Source organism: Daphnia carinata, chromosome 5 (genome assembly GCF_022539665.2).
Source record: "Daphnia carinata strain CSIRO-1 chromosome 5, CSIRO_AGI_Dcar_HiC_V3, whole genome shotgun sequence".
NCBI lineage: Eukaryota > Metazoa > Arthropoda > Branchiopoda > Diplostraca > Daphniidae > Daphnia > Daphnia carinata.
In genome coordinates, this window is record NC_081335.1 from 6,898,444 (window position 1) to 6,916,822 (window position 18,379).

An 18,379-nucleotide genomic window follows, 5' to 3' on the forward strand; every position below is an offset into this window, starting at 1 on the left:
GCCTATATTGATACGTGCCAGATTGGTAAGAGATCAGATTCCATTCACAAAGGTATATGTTTCAAGTCCAGTCACTGTCATAACATTTTTCATTCCCAATAAAATTTTTTTTAACTTCAGTTTCTTTTTGGTACTGGAATTGCACGATATTAACTACAACATTTAAGTTGTGAACATCAATAAAAATTCTTCTTCCCTCTAACCTAAAAACTATAATTTGTTGGTAATACGTAATTGGTTAATAAAATCAACAATGATAAAAAAAAATGCTATAATATAAAAAAAATTTCTTTGTCCTGTTGTCAACTATCGAAAGGACGAAATTCTTTTTTATCTGAAATTTATTTCTTACTGCTGTTTACCTGCTTAGTATGAAAGAAATATAGAATGAGTGTTTTGGACAAAACGATAAAGGATGCTGTTTATTCTTCTTGCCAATGTAGGACTGTAGGGGTATAATGCGGAAATCGGTTTCATATGCCGTATTACACACACAAATTCCGACGAAAACCATTAACCAAATGCACCTTTGCGGAAATCACTCACGGTTAACGTTTTTCGTTGGTTTTTAACAAACGAAGAGCGTTAACCAGAGATTAACTTTGTGAATATCGCAAACTCCGCTCGATATTTGTTACCCCTAACCGACGAAAGGCGTTAACCCGAAATTAACAGTGTGTGTCAAATTCCACTTGTGACGTTTAATGTCGCAAAACCTTTTTAATAGATGTAGAAGGACTGAATTTTGCAAGTTTTAGAATCTTCCGTACAGTTGACATTCATTTCTCACGAATACCAGCACAGCAATTCGGACCTAAAATTTCGGTCCATTTCGTCACATAACTGTTACAAGTATCCAGCTTTATTAATCACTGCATCAATAAAAACATCTATAGATAGAACATACGTGACATGGTTGGTCCAGCACGGGGCAACGCTTTTTAATTATTTCCTGTACGTTTTTAAATACTCCCGTGTCAATTTCATGACGCCTGCCTTTGAACGTTAGCTTAGTCAACATTTTAATTGAAATTGCATTTACGCTCAGCTGGTGTTGTTCCTTTAACGCCTTAACATTTTCCAAAGAAGACACCATATCAACTATGAAAGCAAGATTAACATTATGAATATACTTCAATTTTTAACTGGAATTACCATCGTCTTCTTTCTTGCCAAAATCACCTGAATTATTGTTTTAGACAAATTCCTTTCTAGGACGACCTCCTTTTCCGGATAGTTTCAATCCAGCTTTTTGTCGTTCCCTTCGAAAGCGGAGCTGCAGGGAAGTTATTTGAAGTCTCTATTGGAATAAAAAAACAGTCAGAAAAATAAAATGAAAATAAATATTTGCCAAAATTGTATACTTACCATTGATACTGTAAAGCATCTTCCCGTGTGGGATGATGGACTTTACGGATTAAGACAATAAAATGTAAATTGAACTCGAGGCGTTTACCCACAATGATGTATGTGTTTATTATAAGCAAAGACATAAGAGTTAAGAAGACAAAGAACCAAGAAGAAGAAGAAACATTCAAGAAACAAGTTAAAAGAAACAAATATAATTTGGTCTTACCGTGATCACACGTATAGGGAACGAGAAGAAAAACGACACGAAGCGAACGTGATACGCAACTTCCACGAGAGCGATACACAAACAATAGTTCAAAATAAATGGAACTAGACAATCGAATCGCCGCGAATAATTCTAAGTCTAAACAATTTTACTGGACTGACTGCGAATAAATGTTAAGTAAAAGGCACAACTTCAAGCACAATAACATTAATAAAGTAAGAGAAATGCTTTCGTGCAACTACTCGAATCGGCTACAAGTTCCAGTCTGATCTTCCTCAGATGCTGGGTTAACCAAGAAACTTTGCATCTTGTAAAGTAGCGTGATTGGGAGGAGCTTGTAGGTTTCATGCGGTTAACCAATCAAAAGACGCGTTCAATATGGCGTGATATTGGTGACGTATCGTCTGCGTGAATCAGCTTGCAGGCGTTCATCTAGGTCAGCCGCGCTGCGTATGTTGTGGTGCAATTAATATGTTCACCCTTGATGATTAATAAAGATGTGAAGAAGAAGTATATGTTGAAGATGTCTATTTGGCTTCGTTACAATACGTCCTCGTTGTTAGAATCGGCCATAATTGCTTTGCCGTACTTTTTAAATAACTGGGAAACTACACATTTTAAGGATTGCCGGAGAAATAGGACCTGGAGAAATAGGACCCGGAGATTTAGGACCCCAAAATAGGACCTGGAGAAATAGGACCCGGAGAATTAGGACCCAATCATCAATCATATTTTGAAGGGTCCTATTTCTCTATGGTAATGGTCCTATTTCTCCTTGGGAAATAGCCCTAAAGCCCGCTGTTATAAAGGAAGAACCGGACGGCTTATGTAGTTTTCCGCACTCCAAACCACGTTATCAATTGCTCGTGTAAGCAGTCCATCATAACTTTTTTGTTTGAATTCATATTTGTATTTTTTTGCATGATTACACGCATTATCTATTGCTTTACACAGCTCATGTATAAAAGTTATATTTATTTTTACACAGTGTTTGATTTTTTGCCCTTGACCTTTCGTTAGTGGCGTTTCCAGTCCTAGTATCGCCCTCCCCCTGGCTGATATCCTTATTCCATGCGAATTCCCGGAGACGAGGGGCATGCTTTCCCTAAGTACTCCTTAATACACTGATAAATAATAAAAAAATTATATATATATAATTTAAGACAAGCACATTTTTTAATAAAAAAAATATATGCCGCAAAACCATAAATAGAGACCTACGTGGCAAGAACGAAAATAATGAGTTTCGCTCGGATCATGGAAGGCATGCCAGTGTATTGTTATACAAAACTATCATGGCACGGCTTGTAAATAATGGAACACGAGGCAGCTCATCCATGTCAATATCGGCAATTCATACGATAAGTTTGTTTTTTTCGCTAGTTTATTCAGTTTATGCTTTCCTTTCATTTTTCGTTTTCTTAATGTTGATTTATCCCTTTTCTGTTGTTGTTCCTTTCTCTTTTCTTGTTCTTCGATGCGTTCAACCAACTTCTTTCTCGTTTGTGATGTTGATTTTATTCTATTTCCAAATTGGTTTATCAAGCTCGCAATCAATTCCACATTTTTTTAAACCTATTGCGCTTAGTATTCTTTTATCTGTTAAAATACAGAAAAGTAAAATTAGTTGAAGGTCTATTTTTTTTTGTCGAAATCAAAGTTTTCCTTGGCATCTGTTATTTTTCCTTTGTTTGTTTAGTTTCTTCTTCTCCAACTTATCTAACTTCCGTTTAAGTTGAGTTTTCATTTTATCAGAGTCCTGCTTTTCCCCTGAAATTGGATGACATATGCTGGCTCGCCTTCCTTAAACAAAAAGATTATAGCACATACATACCCTACTAGCCTTTGTCCGTCCCAGGGACATCCCATCTACGTCCTGGCTGGCCGATCAGGACGTCCCATTCTGACGGCAGATGTACGTCACCAGAATGTCCTAATGTCCGGTTTTAGGGACGTCCACTGGAGGACGTCCTACGGACGTAATTAATTGGAAGTCCTGGTAACGTCCTTATTTGGGAGTACTACGGACGTCCTTAGTTGGCCGTCTGCAGGATGGCAAATCCGTACGTTCAGTGAACGTACGTATTGGAACATCCGCGGAATGTCCGGATCGCGGCAGCCAAAGGACGCAAGAAAATTTGTTTAAATTAAAATAATACCATAAATTTTTGGTAATTGATTTACATATCATTTATTTTTACAAAATACAAATAATTAAACAAAAAATTCAAAAAAAACTTTTTCGATTTGACTTCGGTAGCAACAGACGAACTAAATCCAGGTAAGCATATTATTTACATTTGTTGTACCGATCAAAAAGCTCTTCAACTTCCGCCAAACAGCGATGATCTTCTTCCTCATTTTCACAAATTCTTCCAACGGATACTAAAATCACAAGAAATATGAGATCAGGTAATAGTTTGAGCCTAATTGAAATTTTAAAACTAACCTTGTGGCGAGGGAAGGTTCCAATTGGCCAGTCCTTTGTAGGAATGTCCAGTTTATGGACTGGCTTGGTATGAGTCGTGATTAACGTACCAAACGTTCTGTCGTGGAAAGCGCCTTTTGTAACAGAGCAAAGGCTTTCATTTAATATTGATTCAACATTGTAACGTGTTTCTAAATACCTTTGAAAGACATAAGAGTCAGGTCAGAAACACCAGGCAATTGGTTCATTACGCAACTCGTCTTCTCCTCTGGGGTATATGACTTATCTCCCCTCTGTTTCCGGCGATACCAAACGAAAATTGCCTTGTACGCATTTTCGTTTGAGCACGATCCACACGCCATCGTCGTTACCTTTAAATATATTTTTTATTATTTGCAATAGGTCGGAACAATTAAGGAGCTACAACTTACCTCTGTATGGCCTTTGGGAGCAATACGTAACAGAGAATTCTGGACTCGCTGAGGATAATTTTCACCAGGAAATACACCGAGGGCAGGTCGGTTTATGAATCTTTGAGAAATATAAATTAAAATTTTGATGTTGCCCAGACAGGTAAATAATCAATTCAATTACGTTCTGATGTTTTCTTTATCTTGACATCTAATAATTCAGGGTGGTTGTAACCTAATGGAACTGAAGAGGTTTGAGTGTAAACATCAAGCAGAATATTGCCATCGACATCGTATAAATAGTTTCGTATGCTCTTCGAATAATCGGCGAACAACTGCACTGCGTCCGAGATCTGCAAAGATAAATTTGGTAATTTAAAGTCTTACGACGTTAACACAAAGTATGGCAAATAGTATAAAGAAATATGGCAACTGACTTGAATTTTTTTCACTTTTTTTTCACACTGCTATGCGGCCGTTGCTCAGGCTGCTGTTGCTGCTGATGGAAAAAGTCGAATAACTCTGTTGTTTTACTTTGCGGGCCTTTCAACTGCTTCCAAAACTAAGAAAGAAAAAAAAACTCAGGTTTGATGAATGAAAATTACGAACAAGAAAAACGAACAATAACATATAATATATAGCATGCAACAAGAATGAACAACATGGAACGAATCCGGGTTTTTACCATCTTTATTCCTGCTGGATGTTAGGGTTTGCCACCTAAGACGATAATAAATTAAGGTAGTTAATAGTTGAAAATGCGTCTAACTGAAATGATAATTAAACAATGGCTCTCAAATACTATCTAGTAGGAAGATTATAAAAGTTTTTCAACATTCCAAAAAGTTATAATTATCGAGTACTTTAAATTTTAGATAAATACGAAAGAAATTCACCTGTGGCAATAAGGCACTTGTCGTAGGTGATGGTAAGGCCGTCATCTAACTCAGCTTTGCGACCAGCAATGTCCAGTTTAACTACATGATGTCATCGCACAACTGAAACACCACCATTTTCTTTGGCAACTAATTCCACTGGACTGCAGTAGAATTCATCCTGATCGAAGAACAAACTGGATCCAAAAATAGGTCACATTCATTAAAATAACGCAAAACAAAATTATAACTTTAGACAATCACCTTCACTTTTTTCCGTTCCACTGCTTAAACTTCAGTTTGTTTGACACTTCGGGATCGTCACTGAACCATAATTCTTACGCGATAGTGGTGGCCTCATGTAAGGCAAGTGGTTTTCTTCACCAATGACTAAGACCTAGAACAAATGGTTCAATTAAAAATGGCGAGGTATTTTATGGCATGCTTATAAAAGTCCGATTCGATGAGTTGTAGCCTTGAACGTGAACGGAAGAACGAAAAGCCTTTAAACCATAAAAATAAAATTAATTTAGATTCAATTACACATATTTTACCATTCATAGCTGGGTGTGTAGTTGGTTTTCTCCTCAACAACAGAATTGGTTGTCTTGCTTATGTAAATTGAAATCCGTTAAAGCTCAGTACTTGCATCTTGAGATTAATGTCTTGACGTAACTAACAGCTGTAATGCTGTTATTTCATCTAAACGATAAGAAAAATGATTACATAAATTTCACGAACAAAAAATCTGTGAACATCTAGATTACCAGAAGGATGATAGTTATAAGGCAGCTAACAAGTTGGTTCCCAAATGGTTCATGGTAAATCATGCTCTAGTTTCATGATTCTCCTTGATAGTAACCACCTAAGAAACATTTCGGATTAGTAATCTGTGTCAAATTTCCAACTGCAATTAATAAAATTATGTCTATACTTTAAATACCTTTCCTTCCAAGTCAATTTTTTTCTTCTGTGGTGCTAATGCCAACATGAATTTGAAATGTACCAAAACTGCCAAACCTAGGAAATAAAAAATTTTTAATTTTACTGAAACTAGCCACTTACCTGTCAAACAAACACCGCTTACAATAAGCAACTTCAACGATTCATAGAATTGTAGGATGTTGACACTTCGAGCTTGCAACAGTCGTCTGCTTGTAGTAACCGTTGCCATATATATCGTAAAAACAATATTTTGCGCAAGGGCAAACAGTGTTTTATTATGAAATTAACGTTTATTAAATTATTTTTATGTAATAATTTTCTTAGTTATCTGTGTATTAAGAGGTACTTATGCGCCCTCCCAAGAATCTTTATTGAGGCACGAAGAAAAAAAAAGTGAATAGTGACACTAGTAAAGGGCGGGTGATGGTAGGCCTGAAAACACCAGTAAGAAAATGTAAAATGCAAAAATTCAAATACTGTGTAAACAAAATTACTTTTCTATTAAATGAGCTCTAAAAAGCAATAGAAAAAGCATATAATCCTGCAAAAATATTATGAATGTAAATTTTTTAAAAAAAGTTATAATGCAGTGAAGAGGCGTCATATTGATAACGGTGTTTGAAGTGCAGAAACCAATATAATCCGTTCGGGTTTTTTTTCATCATATAGGAAAAATAATGCCCATTGTACATTGATTTTTTATGATGGAGAAATAGGACCTCAAGGCTGGAGAAATAGGACCCTCAATATGGAGAAATAGGACCCTTAAAAAAATGCTCGAAGATTGGGTCCTCTTCCTCCAGGTCCTATTTCTCCAGGTCCTATTTGTAGGTCCTAAATCTCCGGGTCCTATTTCTCCAGGTCCTATTTCTCCGGCTACCCATTTGAAGGTGTCAGTATCAGGTGCAATAGTATGTTCGGCAATGGCAAGCCCTAGAACTCTCGTTACTGCTTGCAGATCTAGATGATTTAAACGCTTCTTCGATTTTAGTTTGTTGTCGACAGATATACCGAAGCACCTAGGTAGACTAAATGTTTTTCTGTCTATTTGTCAATGAATTTTTGAAGCAAGTTCAAGACCTGAAACTAAAATAATTTAATATTCAATATGATTTGTGATAAAGTATAATACTTACTTGATTGTTGTTTGGCTTGTATATGCCTTGGTACCACTTCAATAACATACTGTTCACTAGTTCCACCTAACAAAGACTCTGCTTGTTGGAAATTGACGTCTTCCTCTGCAATCACTAGACCTGGCTGTAAACTTTCATTGATGTGTGTTCCTTGTGTAAGGTGAATCACTTCATGTCCTTTTAAAAAAATAAAATATAAGAAGGAACGCATACCAAAAATATAAAATTTGTCTATCATGGAAAATACCTGCACATGACCCTAGGAAATTGGAATCACTTTCTATCAGAGATGTTGTAGCAGGAACAGTGAAAGTGGTGTTCTCACTTATTGTCAATTGTTCTTCTGCACCCACTCGTGCCCTTGTGTTCCTCTTAGTGGGAGCTGTTGTAAGAAAAATGCTATATGTCATGCCATTTGACAATAACTAAACTTAACTTACAAATATCTAGATGTAAATCCTGGAAGATTACTCTTGAACAGCTAGGCTTTGTCATGCTTGTGCATTGCAATGTGCACATATTTTTTACTGGTGAGTGGTCACCCACAGTCACCCATCGACCTCGGAATTTCTCACTTTGCTTGTTAAAGACAAAGTCTGTATACTGGGACACATGACTAAATCTGCTTGATTTAGCTTTTAAATACGTCAAAATCACTTGTAGATCAAAAGTGGACGAAGTACTAATGAATTCCAATTCGTATTCTTCTTGCCCATCGAATTCGACTATAATTGTTTTAGTTACCTCTTCCATATTCTTAAGGAAACAAAAAATATAAGAGAACCCTTAAAAAACAGAAAAAGAACAGAACAATGGAAAAGAAACAGGTACTTTCAGATAAACATAAATGTTACTTACCAAATTACGCACTGTATCGTTTTTCCATGAGCTATACAATAAAAACAACTCCTATCCCTTTTGAAGAAGATGAAACCGTCTCCCAGTGCTGCCAATGTTTATAGAACTATTAAACTGTTTTCGATTGCCAATTATTACAACAGGTTTTTAGCTGCCTTCAAAGATCATTAGGTTATGAAATTTATTTTTTACATTTTTTAAAATTTACCTTATACCAAACTTGTATTTCCTCCAAATGTAACAATTATTGAACATCCAATTTCAGACGTGTAAATTGCTAAGACAATGGGAGGGGGGAGGGAGGGAATTAGCAGACGATACTATTTCATTGTTCAGAGTGATAAAAAACAAAAAAACATTATGTGCTCAGATTAAAGTTGGTGAACAACTATTATCAGCAAATTACTTGTATACTAACATCCAGTTATCCGTTGTCGTGGAAGTGAAGAATGTCAGTGGCCAAATATAGTGTAACTTGTGATCCTCTGGACAATTATGATTGCCAAGTGAGGGTGTGTAATTTTAATACAACAAATGGCAGAGCTTTGCTTAAACATTACAGAGCAATACATGCAAAAGACCCAGCATTTGAAAGTAGCTGTTTGTTTTCTAAGCAATGCTTCCATACAGAAAAGTTCAAATCTGCTTCAAATTTAAATAAACACTTACATACGTTTCACAGTGCTTTTTTTCAAGCAACTGAAAACTGCGGTCAAAGTAATATTGTTTTAAAGTCATAAATTAAAAATCTGTCGAACCTTCCCGATGAAATATCTAAATGGTCTGTTTACCTTTTGGCCAGCAATTCCACAGGAAATATTGCAGGGAGATCTTCTACATCAACATGGTCATGTTGAAGTTATTGGAGATGAAAATGAAGAAGTGATAGCAACAGAGCTTCCGGTAATGCACTTATTTTCCATGTTATTTACAACTACTGAATTGAATTATTAGGCAAGATTCTTGACGAGATCTATTTTGAAGCAGCCAAGTTTGTCATGCTACTTATGTCCGATCATAAGATGACGCAAGTCGACATCCAATATGTTCTTAAAGGAACTGCGGATTTGGTCCAAAAATTGTTGCTGCAAAAGTTCATAAAGCAGCATTTTTGTTAAGAAAACATGGGTGTGCACACACTGAAGTGATTGAAGTTGTAAAAAAACAAAATTCTGCTCAAGTTTTATTTGCAGAAATGAAAAATAAAAATTCACAGTTCAATTTTTTCAACTCACATATGGGAATGGTTATGCCACAAAAGGTAGAGCTTCCTTACCACCATGGGAATTTCGGACGTGGAAAAACTGGCTATCAACAAGAAATGCTGAAGGAAAGTTACGTAAAGGTTTCTCTTTTGGAACAACTCCAGCAGCTCCTAAACATCCCCGATGTCTATGCAGCAATTTGTAGAGATAAGTTAGCCATCCCGAACGTATGGTCCAGTTTTGAGGATGGTAGTCTTTACCAAGGGCGCATTTTGGCGTCAACCATTTGTTGAACCTTTTTAGTTCAACTTTTCGTCAAAGTTGACGCCAAAATGGAAGTTCATCGCTACAGTTGAGAAAGGGGAGGAGTTGCAGTTCAGTTGAAGGTCAACGGTGGTCTGGACCACCGTTGAAAAAGTTCAACTGTCTCAGTTGAACCTCCCACTGGCGTTGTCGCCAAAACGGTCGCCTAGTTGAACCATCTACCGGGCAGTTGACGCAAAAATACAAGTTCACTAAAAAAGTTGAACTAAAAGTAGACGCCAAAATGCGCCCCAAAGTAGCAACTTTTTTGTGCGTCACCCAAAAGCTTTGCAAATTCATCTATACATTGATGAAATTCAACTGTGTAATCCTTGCGGCAGCTATACGCACAAACTTGTGTTTCTCTACTTCTCCATAGGAAATCTCGAAGTAAAATTTCGCTCTATTTACAAATCTATTTATTTGCTTGCGATTTTCTATAACGAACAGGTAAAAAAGTATGGGTTTAACGTGCTTTTGCGGCCAATTTTCGATGAACTGAAACTCCTTGAGGCTGGCTATTGTTTTAAAATTCATGGTGAATCGGTGAATGTGTTTGGTACGTTGGCTGCCCTAATAGCAGATAACCTTGCTAGTCATCAGGTGGGAGGCTTTAAATCGGGATTTTCACACGGGTTTAGAAAATGTAGAACATGTTTAGGGACAACAACCCAAATTTTCGGATTTCGAGTTCCAAAAACGAACTAAAGCAGATCACAACGCACAGTGCCTATCACTAGAAATTCCTGAACTACGAAAGCATTTCTCTAAATTGTATGGTATAAATGATCATTGGTTTTTCAACGAGCTTCAGGGATTTCATGTGGTAGGGGGATTGGTGCCGGATCTGATGCATGATATGCTAGAAGGGATTATTCCTTTAACGCTGTCCTTGCTTTTAAGATACTGTATAGTAGAAAAGAAATTTTTTACATTATCTGAGCTAAACTGTGCTATTAAAAACTTTGATTATGGACATTCGGAAGTTACAGACAAGCCTTCACCGATCACTCTTGATTACCTAAACAAATGCAAAATTAAGGGTTCTGCAACGCAAAAATGGTTATTTGCGGTTATGTTTCCTTTATTCGTTGGGTCCAGAGTACCGCCTTCAGATGGTTGCTGGAAATGTTTTACCGTTCTCTTAGAAATATGTCGTTTACTTTTTAAACATTCAATTACGTACTTCGAAATTCTTTCGCTCGAAGGTCTAGTAAGCAAGTTTCTGTCGTCTTTCAAAACATGTTTTAACAAGGGAATTACCCCAAAAATGCATCATATGGTTCACTATGCCAATCAAATATTGCGTTTCGGACCTCTTTACGCTCTTTGGTGTATGCGTTATGAGGGTAAGCACGCATATTTTAAATCTCTGCAGAAACGAATTGGAAATTGGATTAATCCTCCCTGGACTCTTGCTATGCGCCATCAGCAATGGATATGTAGCCGTATTGCATTAACAAAACATCAGTTTCTGGAGTTTGAGTATAAATTTTCGAAATCAAAAACCTTGCATAATTTTCATCATCTAACGTACCGTAGCCAACTTGCAGAAGTTTTAGGGTTAGACAATTTTTCAACTACTCTATACCGACATTCCTGGGTGAAAATAGGATCAGTTATATTTAAGTCCAGAAAATCCGTTGTCATTTGCCCCTCCAATTCTGCTACATGCGCAGCTCATTTTGGGGAAATTGTAGAGATTTTTATCCATAGTTTCAAAATTTATTTTGCGTGTAAAATATTCCGAACAAAGATATATGATTTTCATTATCAGGCATATCGAGTTGTTCCCAGAAATGATAGATTCCACCAAATTATTCCCGCCAACGATATCCTTGATTTTCGTTCCCATACTTTACATGTTCCTGCATTTCTCAACCCATTTGAAACCATACCTAACGAGAAATTCATATATTTAAAAAGAGATGTTTATATTTTTAAAACAAATCCGTAACTGTAACATTCCAGTTGTTGTATGCCTTTTATTAGGTATTAAATATTTATCGTTTTTGATCAATAAGTACAAAATATATGATTCTACAAGAAAATATTAGCATTAAAAAATATTGTTTGTTAAAAAAAAAAAGAAATTTTTTAAAGTTCTTTACCTTTCGCTAAACTTATTATCATGAAACTTTACTTTATCATTTTTCAGGAGGATTTTAGAATGATATGGCCCTTTACGTTGTCTAAAAAGTCAAGTAAAACAAATTTAAAAAAATTTCAGCTTATATTTCGATAAAGGATGCTGTTTAGTCTACTTTGCCAATGTAGGACTCTAGGGGTATAATGCGGAAATCGGTTTCATATGCTGCATTTCACACACAAAATCCGACGAAAACCATTAACTGTAATGTCTTGTTCAGGTAAAGTGCTTTGATAGCCGGATGATATTTGATGATTGGGATACACTGAGATAATTGTACTTGAACTTTTATTGGGACCTCTCCACAGTCATCACCATACAGTGTCTCTATCCTAACTAACTGGGCCACCCTAGGTCAAAACCCTCTAGTGTCCAATTACAGTGTTGGGGGTGACCTCTAATGGTCAAAATCGCTTACAGACACTACACTCCTCCCAAGGTTAACAAAAGTGTGCAACTCTGCACAACTAATGCTTCACTGCTAAAATTTCCCAAAATGGTTTGGTGGAAAAACAAACAATCTTATGCAGATTGTTTGTTTTTTACACACATAGCTGATGAATAAACAAAACCAACAAAACACAGAAACAAGAGAAACTAATATTATCAATTGATGCCAGCTTGAAATCTCTCAGGCATCGCTCCCCGGTTTCTCCGGTTACTCCGACGGGGTTGAATGTCCAGTTGCTGATTCTGTTGGCCCTCGTGTTGTTGTTCAGGTCGAACCTCCTCCGGACGATCGGGATGATCCTCGTTGAAAATTTCCATTTGGATTTGTCCCGGATCCTCTTCCCCTTCGGGATAATTTTCTATAGCAACTGGATCCCTCTCCAACTCCTCTTCTTCCTCGTCAGAAAAAAAAATCGCACCGCCCCCTTTTTGCTCCTCCACTGGCAACTTTTTGAAACATGACGAATTACGCGTTATTACGCGCTTAGAGTTTTCAAATTTTGCTATGACCATTGTTCCCTTGACACTAATCACTGTCAATGGCGTCAATTCATAAATACTTTCCGATTTTTTCAATAGAGGTTTTTCCTTTCTAACAATAACCGTGTCTCCCATCTTCAACTGATGTTCCACGGTCCGCCGACGCTGGTCTGCATATTTCTTGATCCGTTCCTTGTACTCTGCGTCCGAATGTTTCAAATCAGGTAGCACAGTTCTTGGTTCCCGTCCCATTAGGATGCAGTACGGTGATTTCTTCAGGGCAGGGTGCGGCGTAGCTCGATAATTCCTCAGAAATCGGTACATTTCGCGCCTCCAGTCCTTCCGTTCGATTTCCGCTGTCCGAATCACTTTGGCGATAGTTTTCATAAAGCGCTCTACCAGCCCATTTGCCTCCAGCCATCTTAGTGTTATATTCCTATGCTTGAATCCTAGCTGTAGACTGAAATCGTAGAATTCCTTCCCGTTGAAAGGGGAACCATTGTCCGTGCGAATGACCTCAGGAATTCCAAACGACAATAACAATTTGTCCAGCTTTGGAATAACACGGTGACTAGCTGTTGACGAAACGATTTCAATTACTGGAAATCTGGAATAGTCGTCAATCAAAATCAACAATTCTTCACCCGATGGCAAACTAAAAAAATCTAAGCTTAGCTGTTGCCAAGGATAATCTGGCAAAGGAGACATCTTGATCGGGTGCCTTTTCTGTGGAGTCAATGTCGCAGCTTGACACGGAAGACAGTTATGTACCATTTTCTCAATCGCACCATCCATCAGAGGAAACCACACTCTAGTTCGTAGCAAAGATTTAGTTTTGTTCATACCCATGTGTCCGTCGTGAGCTTGGTTGAGAACTCGTTTCTGTATAGACGGTGGAACACAAATTCTTGTTCCCCTCAAAATTACGCCCTCCTCCGACACCGTCAGCTCTTGCCTAACTTTATGAAAAGCTTTTATTAGGTCTGAAGTCAGGGGATACCACTTGCCCGTGATAATGGCCTTGTTGATTAATTGGAAATCCACATTCTTGTTAGTTTCTCTGGATATTTCTGCCGCAGAGATTGCCACTGGTAATGTTTGACAACTAACAAAACGTACGAATTCCTTCCCCACTTCCGCTTGCTTACAAGGACCAGTATTCTTCGGATGTCTTGATAAATAGTCCGCCGCGTTGTCAGCTCCTGGCTTGTAGACGACGGTAAACTCAAACGGCTGTCTCCGAAGCATCCAGCGTTCTAGACGAGCACTTAATGCTGATGTCGGGTTGTTAAAGATGTCCACGAGAGGTTTGTGGTCCGTCGCTACTGTAAAATGAGATCCAAGCAAATAGATCTGAAAATGCTTACAGCCCCAGATTATTGCCAAAGCTTCACGTTCAATTTGTGAGTATCTTTGTTCCGTTGAGTCCAGTGCTTTGCTAGCGTATACAATGATCTGCCGTTCCCCTTTTCTATTAACTTGGGCCAGAATGCCACCCAGTCCCTTAGGACTTGCGTCCACTATCAGTTCCGTTTAAAACTCGGGGTTGAAGTAAGCCCACTTCTTGGTGCTGCCCATTGCCTGTTTCAACTTTTGGAAAGCGTTTTCACATTGCTCATTCCACATGAATTGAGTCTTTGCTTCGTTCGTTGTCAGTCTGCGAAGCGGTTCTGTTAAATCAGCATGATTCTTGATGAATCTGCTACAGTAACTGGTCATGCCGATGAAACTCTTCACTTCTGACACCGACTGTGGTCTCGTAAAGTTTTCAATTGCAGACACTTCTTGTTGGTCAATCTCAACGCCTTCAGCTCCAATCACTAGGCCAAAAAACTTCATGCGTGATTGTTTAAACTTTTTCTTCTTGCCATTAATTGTCAGCTGTTTGCCCTCCAACCGTTTGATCACCTCCGCATAACGGTTATCATGTTCTTGTTCAGTAGGCGCATGAATGAGGATATCATCACTCACGTTGAACACACCTTTAATTCCAGACAACTCTCGGATGACGTTATGAAAAACCTCTGCCGCTGATGTGACACCAAAAAACAATCTCTTGAATCTATGAAGACCCACATGTGTCGAAAAAGTTGTAATATATCTCGAATCTTCGTCTAACTCCAGCTGATGGTATGCTTGTTTGAGGTCTAACACAGTAAAGTCTTTTGAGCCATTAATATCAGCCAGAATATCTTCGATTGAGAGAATCAGATGTCGCTCTCTCATAATGGCTTTGTTCGGTAGTCTCATGTCGACACACAATCTGATTTCATCGTTTTCTTTCTTTGGGACAATCACCACTGGTGATACTCACGGAGTCGGACCGGAAACTTTCTCTATGACGTCCAGCCGCTCCAAACGTTCCAGCTCCTCTTCTACTTTCTTGCGTAGATGAAACGGAATACGCCTATGTTGTAGAGCTATTGGTTTGATGTTCTTGTTGATGTGCAATTGGACTTTCAGCCCATCGCATTTGCCCAGAGGCTGTTCGACTCCTTCTTGAGTTTTTGTTTGCAGCGGAATCAGTCGAACCCGCACATCTTTCACTTGTGGGCACATCTTGATGCAGCCCAGATCAATTGCAGCTTGATAGCTTAGCAGACATTCTTCATTGTTGCCACTGATAACATGGTGTGTTACACGTGCCATCTTCTTGGTACCCGATATTTTGGTGTTAGCTTGGAATGTACCTATTAATGGCAATGGTACAGTTGATTGGTAAGCGTAAATCTTCTTAGTTGAACGCTTCAAGATCGGTGCTCCCAACCTCTCATACGCCGTTCGTTGATCAAAGTAACAGATGCTTCACTATCAACTAAGAAATTGATCGAACTATCTAAAACTTCTAGCTTGATGGTGGGTTGAATTTTGTTGTCAGCTGCTGTTCTGTTGGTGAATTCTTCTACATTACTCGAATAAGATGTATCCTGAAACTTTACGTTACGGACTCGCTTTTTCTCTTTCGACCCAGTAGATGAAGGATTAAGGCATACACGACCGAAATGGCCTTCTTTGTGACATTTGCCACACACAACACCCTCTTTCTTCGCAGGACAATACTGCAGTTTCTTGTGCCAATTTCCTCCACAAAAAGTACACGTCTTCGAGTTATTTTGTTTCACAGATTCCTTTTTATTTTGTTGGTAGAAGTTTCCTTTGTTAAAATTGTTTTTCTTGGTGATAGTTTTATTAATTGTTGATTTTCCGCAGCCTTCTTCAATCTGCTTAGATTGAAACTTGGTCAACTCGCAAGTTGTACCCTTTTCAAGCAACGTTTTAAGTCCCACTCAGAATTTACCAGCTCTTCTGCTCTCAGATTTGTTGATCTGCACGTTAGGATAATTTGTGATTTGGTCTCATCATCAACGTCACGAAAGTCACAGCCTTGTGCCAATTCAGAGAGTCTGGTATGGAATTGGTCAAGTGACTCATCACTGGCTTGCTTTGTTGATTTAAACTTGTGCCTGTTGTATGTTATATTAATTCTTGGGTTGAAATGCTCGTTCAGTGCACGTTTTGCTGCAGCATATTGTGTTTCAGCCTCCAAGTTAGCTGCTTGGTTAGCTTCTCGAGTTGTTGAATTGAACTTTACAAAAATTTGATGCACCTTTTTTCCTGCCAAGTGTAATAGCAATGCTTTCTTCCTATTATCATCATTGATAGCCATAGCTACAAGATAATTTTCAAATCTTCTAAGCCATTCTGCCCATTTTGTCGACAGAGTTGTTTGGTCTCCATCATAGACAAATGATTCCATAGCAACAGACAAGCTCATCTTCACGCGTTACTGATGCCAGACAAATGATAAGTAAATTTAATTGTTATAAAATTACCAAATTGCAGCTTGTAGGTCACTACTCGTCGCCAAATGTAATATCTGGTTCAGGAAAAGTGTTTTGATAGCCGGATGATATTTGATGATTGGGATACACTGAGATAATTGTACTTGAACTTTTATTGGGACCTCTCCACAGTCATCACCATACAGTGTCTCTATCCTAACTAACTGGGCCACCCTAGGTCAAAACCCTCTAGTGTCCAATTACAGTGTTGGGGGTGACCTCTAATGGTCAAAATCGCTTACAGACACTACAATTAACCAAATGCACCTTTGCGGAAATCACTCGCGGTAACGTTTTTCGTTGGTTTTTAACGAACGAAGAGCGTTACCCAGAGATTACCTTTGTGAATATCGCAAACTCCGCTCGATATTAGTTACCCCTAACCGACGAAAGGCGTAGGCCCGAAATTAACAGTGTAAGCCTGGTAGTTTAGTACATTTGAATGCATGTTAGAATTACGACCACAAAAGAAAAAATTGTAACTCGGAAGGAAAGGTATTTAAAGTGTTCGTGAAACTTTTTTCATTACCATTCTTTCTTTCATCCAGACGAAGTGAAAGCGTTTAAGCTTTTGGAGTTACGCCAAGGCATTCATCTCAAGACGCAAGAATTCATCTTTAACGAGATTGAATTGGCATAAATCTTACAAAAGCATGACATTCAATCCTATTAATTAGATAAAAACCAATTGGACAACCAGTTATGAGTGGTAATGTAGGTAGGGCGTGTTTGGAACAAAAAACTTAATTTTGTTCCCTGTGATTAGAAAAATCGTCCAACTAAACTGAAAAATACATAGATTTGTAGCCAGTTATTTCAGCTACATAGCAGTATTTTTTTTGGGTGGGTTCGGTAAAGATGAACATGTGCTATGGGTAAAAAACTGGAGGTACCTCGAGATGTTTCAATTGCCAATCCTGCTCGGCAATTGAAACAGGGTGTCTGGGCAATTGAAACGTGGGTTTTCCTATAAGAAATCTCCCGGTTTTATGAAGAAACTAAAATGACGATATCTCAGAATCTGGGATGCGTATTTGCGTTTTGCGTATCCTCCAACAATTCGATGGTCTGAAGGTCCAATATCGGCAGGACCAGGAACCCCTCATAAGTCTAGGTGAGCTTCCACTGAGGGCAATCACGCTGGAGAGCGAGCCCCCCGGGCAATGAGTGGTACGGGTGAAGGAAGAATCCTGCGTCCCGGCTCACTCGACTACGGAGGTGGAACTAACGGCAGAGGGAGGGCCCTACGAGCAATGGCATAAACCTAGAGCTAGGGTCAAATGAACGTGAGAAGCTGATAGCAATCCTGCAGGAACATCGACATTGTTTCGCCAAAACTTCACTGGAGCTGGGGCGCTACAAGGCCGTGCAACACGCCATTCCCGTGGAGACACAGGTTCCGCTTCACCAACCGCCCTATAAGAGTGCCTGGAAAGAGCGGGAAATAATTCAACGGCAAGTAGATGAGATGTTGGCTTAGGGAATTATAGAGCCTTCCGACAGCCCCTGGTCTTCACCCGTAGTTCTTGTCAAGAAGAAATGCGGAGGCTGGCGCTTCTGCGTTGACTACCGTAGGTTGAACCACGTCACTGTGAAAGACGTGTACCCTCTACCTCGGATTCATGACGCTTTGAGCCGTCTGACCGGTTCCCAGTTCTTTTCCAGCATGGATCTCCAGTCCGGTTATCACCAGATCGAGCTTAAGCCAGAGGATCGCCCGAA

At 38.6% G+C, this 18,379-nt stretch overlaps 1 long non-coding RNA gene across 2 annotated transcripts; it reads right to left on the minus strand.

Annotated features, from left to right (window-relative positions):
- Positions 1 to 3,751: 3,751 nt before the first annotated feature.
- LOC130702753 (uncharacterized) lies at positions 3,752 to 6,403 on the minus strand. 2 transcript variants are annotated; one of them, XR_009004407.2, is made up of 11 exons: positions 6,233 to 6,403; positions 6,057 to 6,154; positions 5,554 to 5,991; positions 5,311 to 5,486; positions 5,100 to 5,134; positions 4,867 to 4,976; positions 4,599 to 4,767; positions 4,436 to 4,535; positions 4,204 to 4,375; positions 4,026 to 4,138; positions 3,752 to 3,961 (listed from the first exon to the last, which is right to left on the minus strand). It is a non-coding gene; the product is annotated as an uncharacterized LOC130702753 (long non-coding RNA). The 2 variants fall into 2 exon arrangements; XR_009004405.2 differs by having other exon boundaries at positions 4,852 to 4,976.
- Positions 6,404 to 18,379: the final 11,976 nt, after the last annotated feature.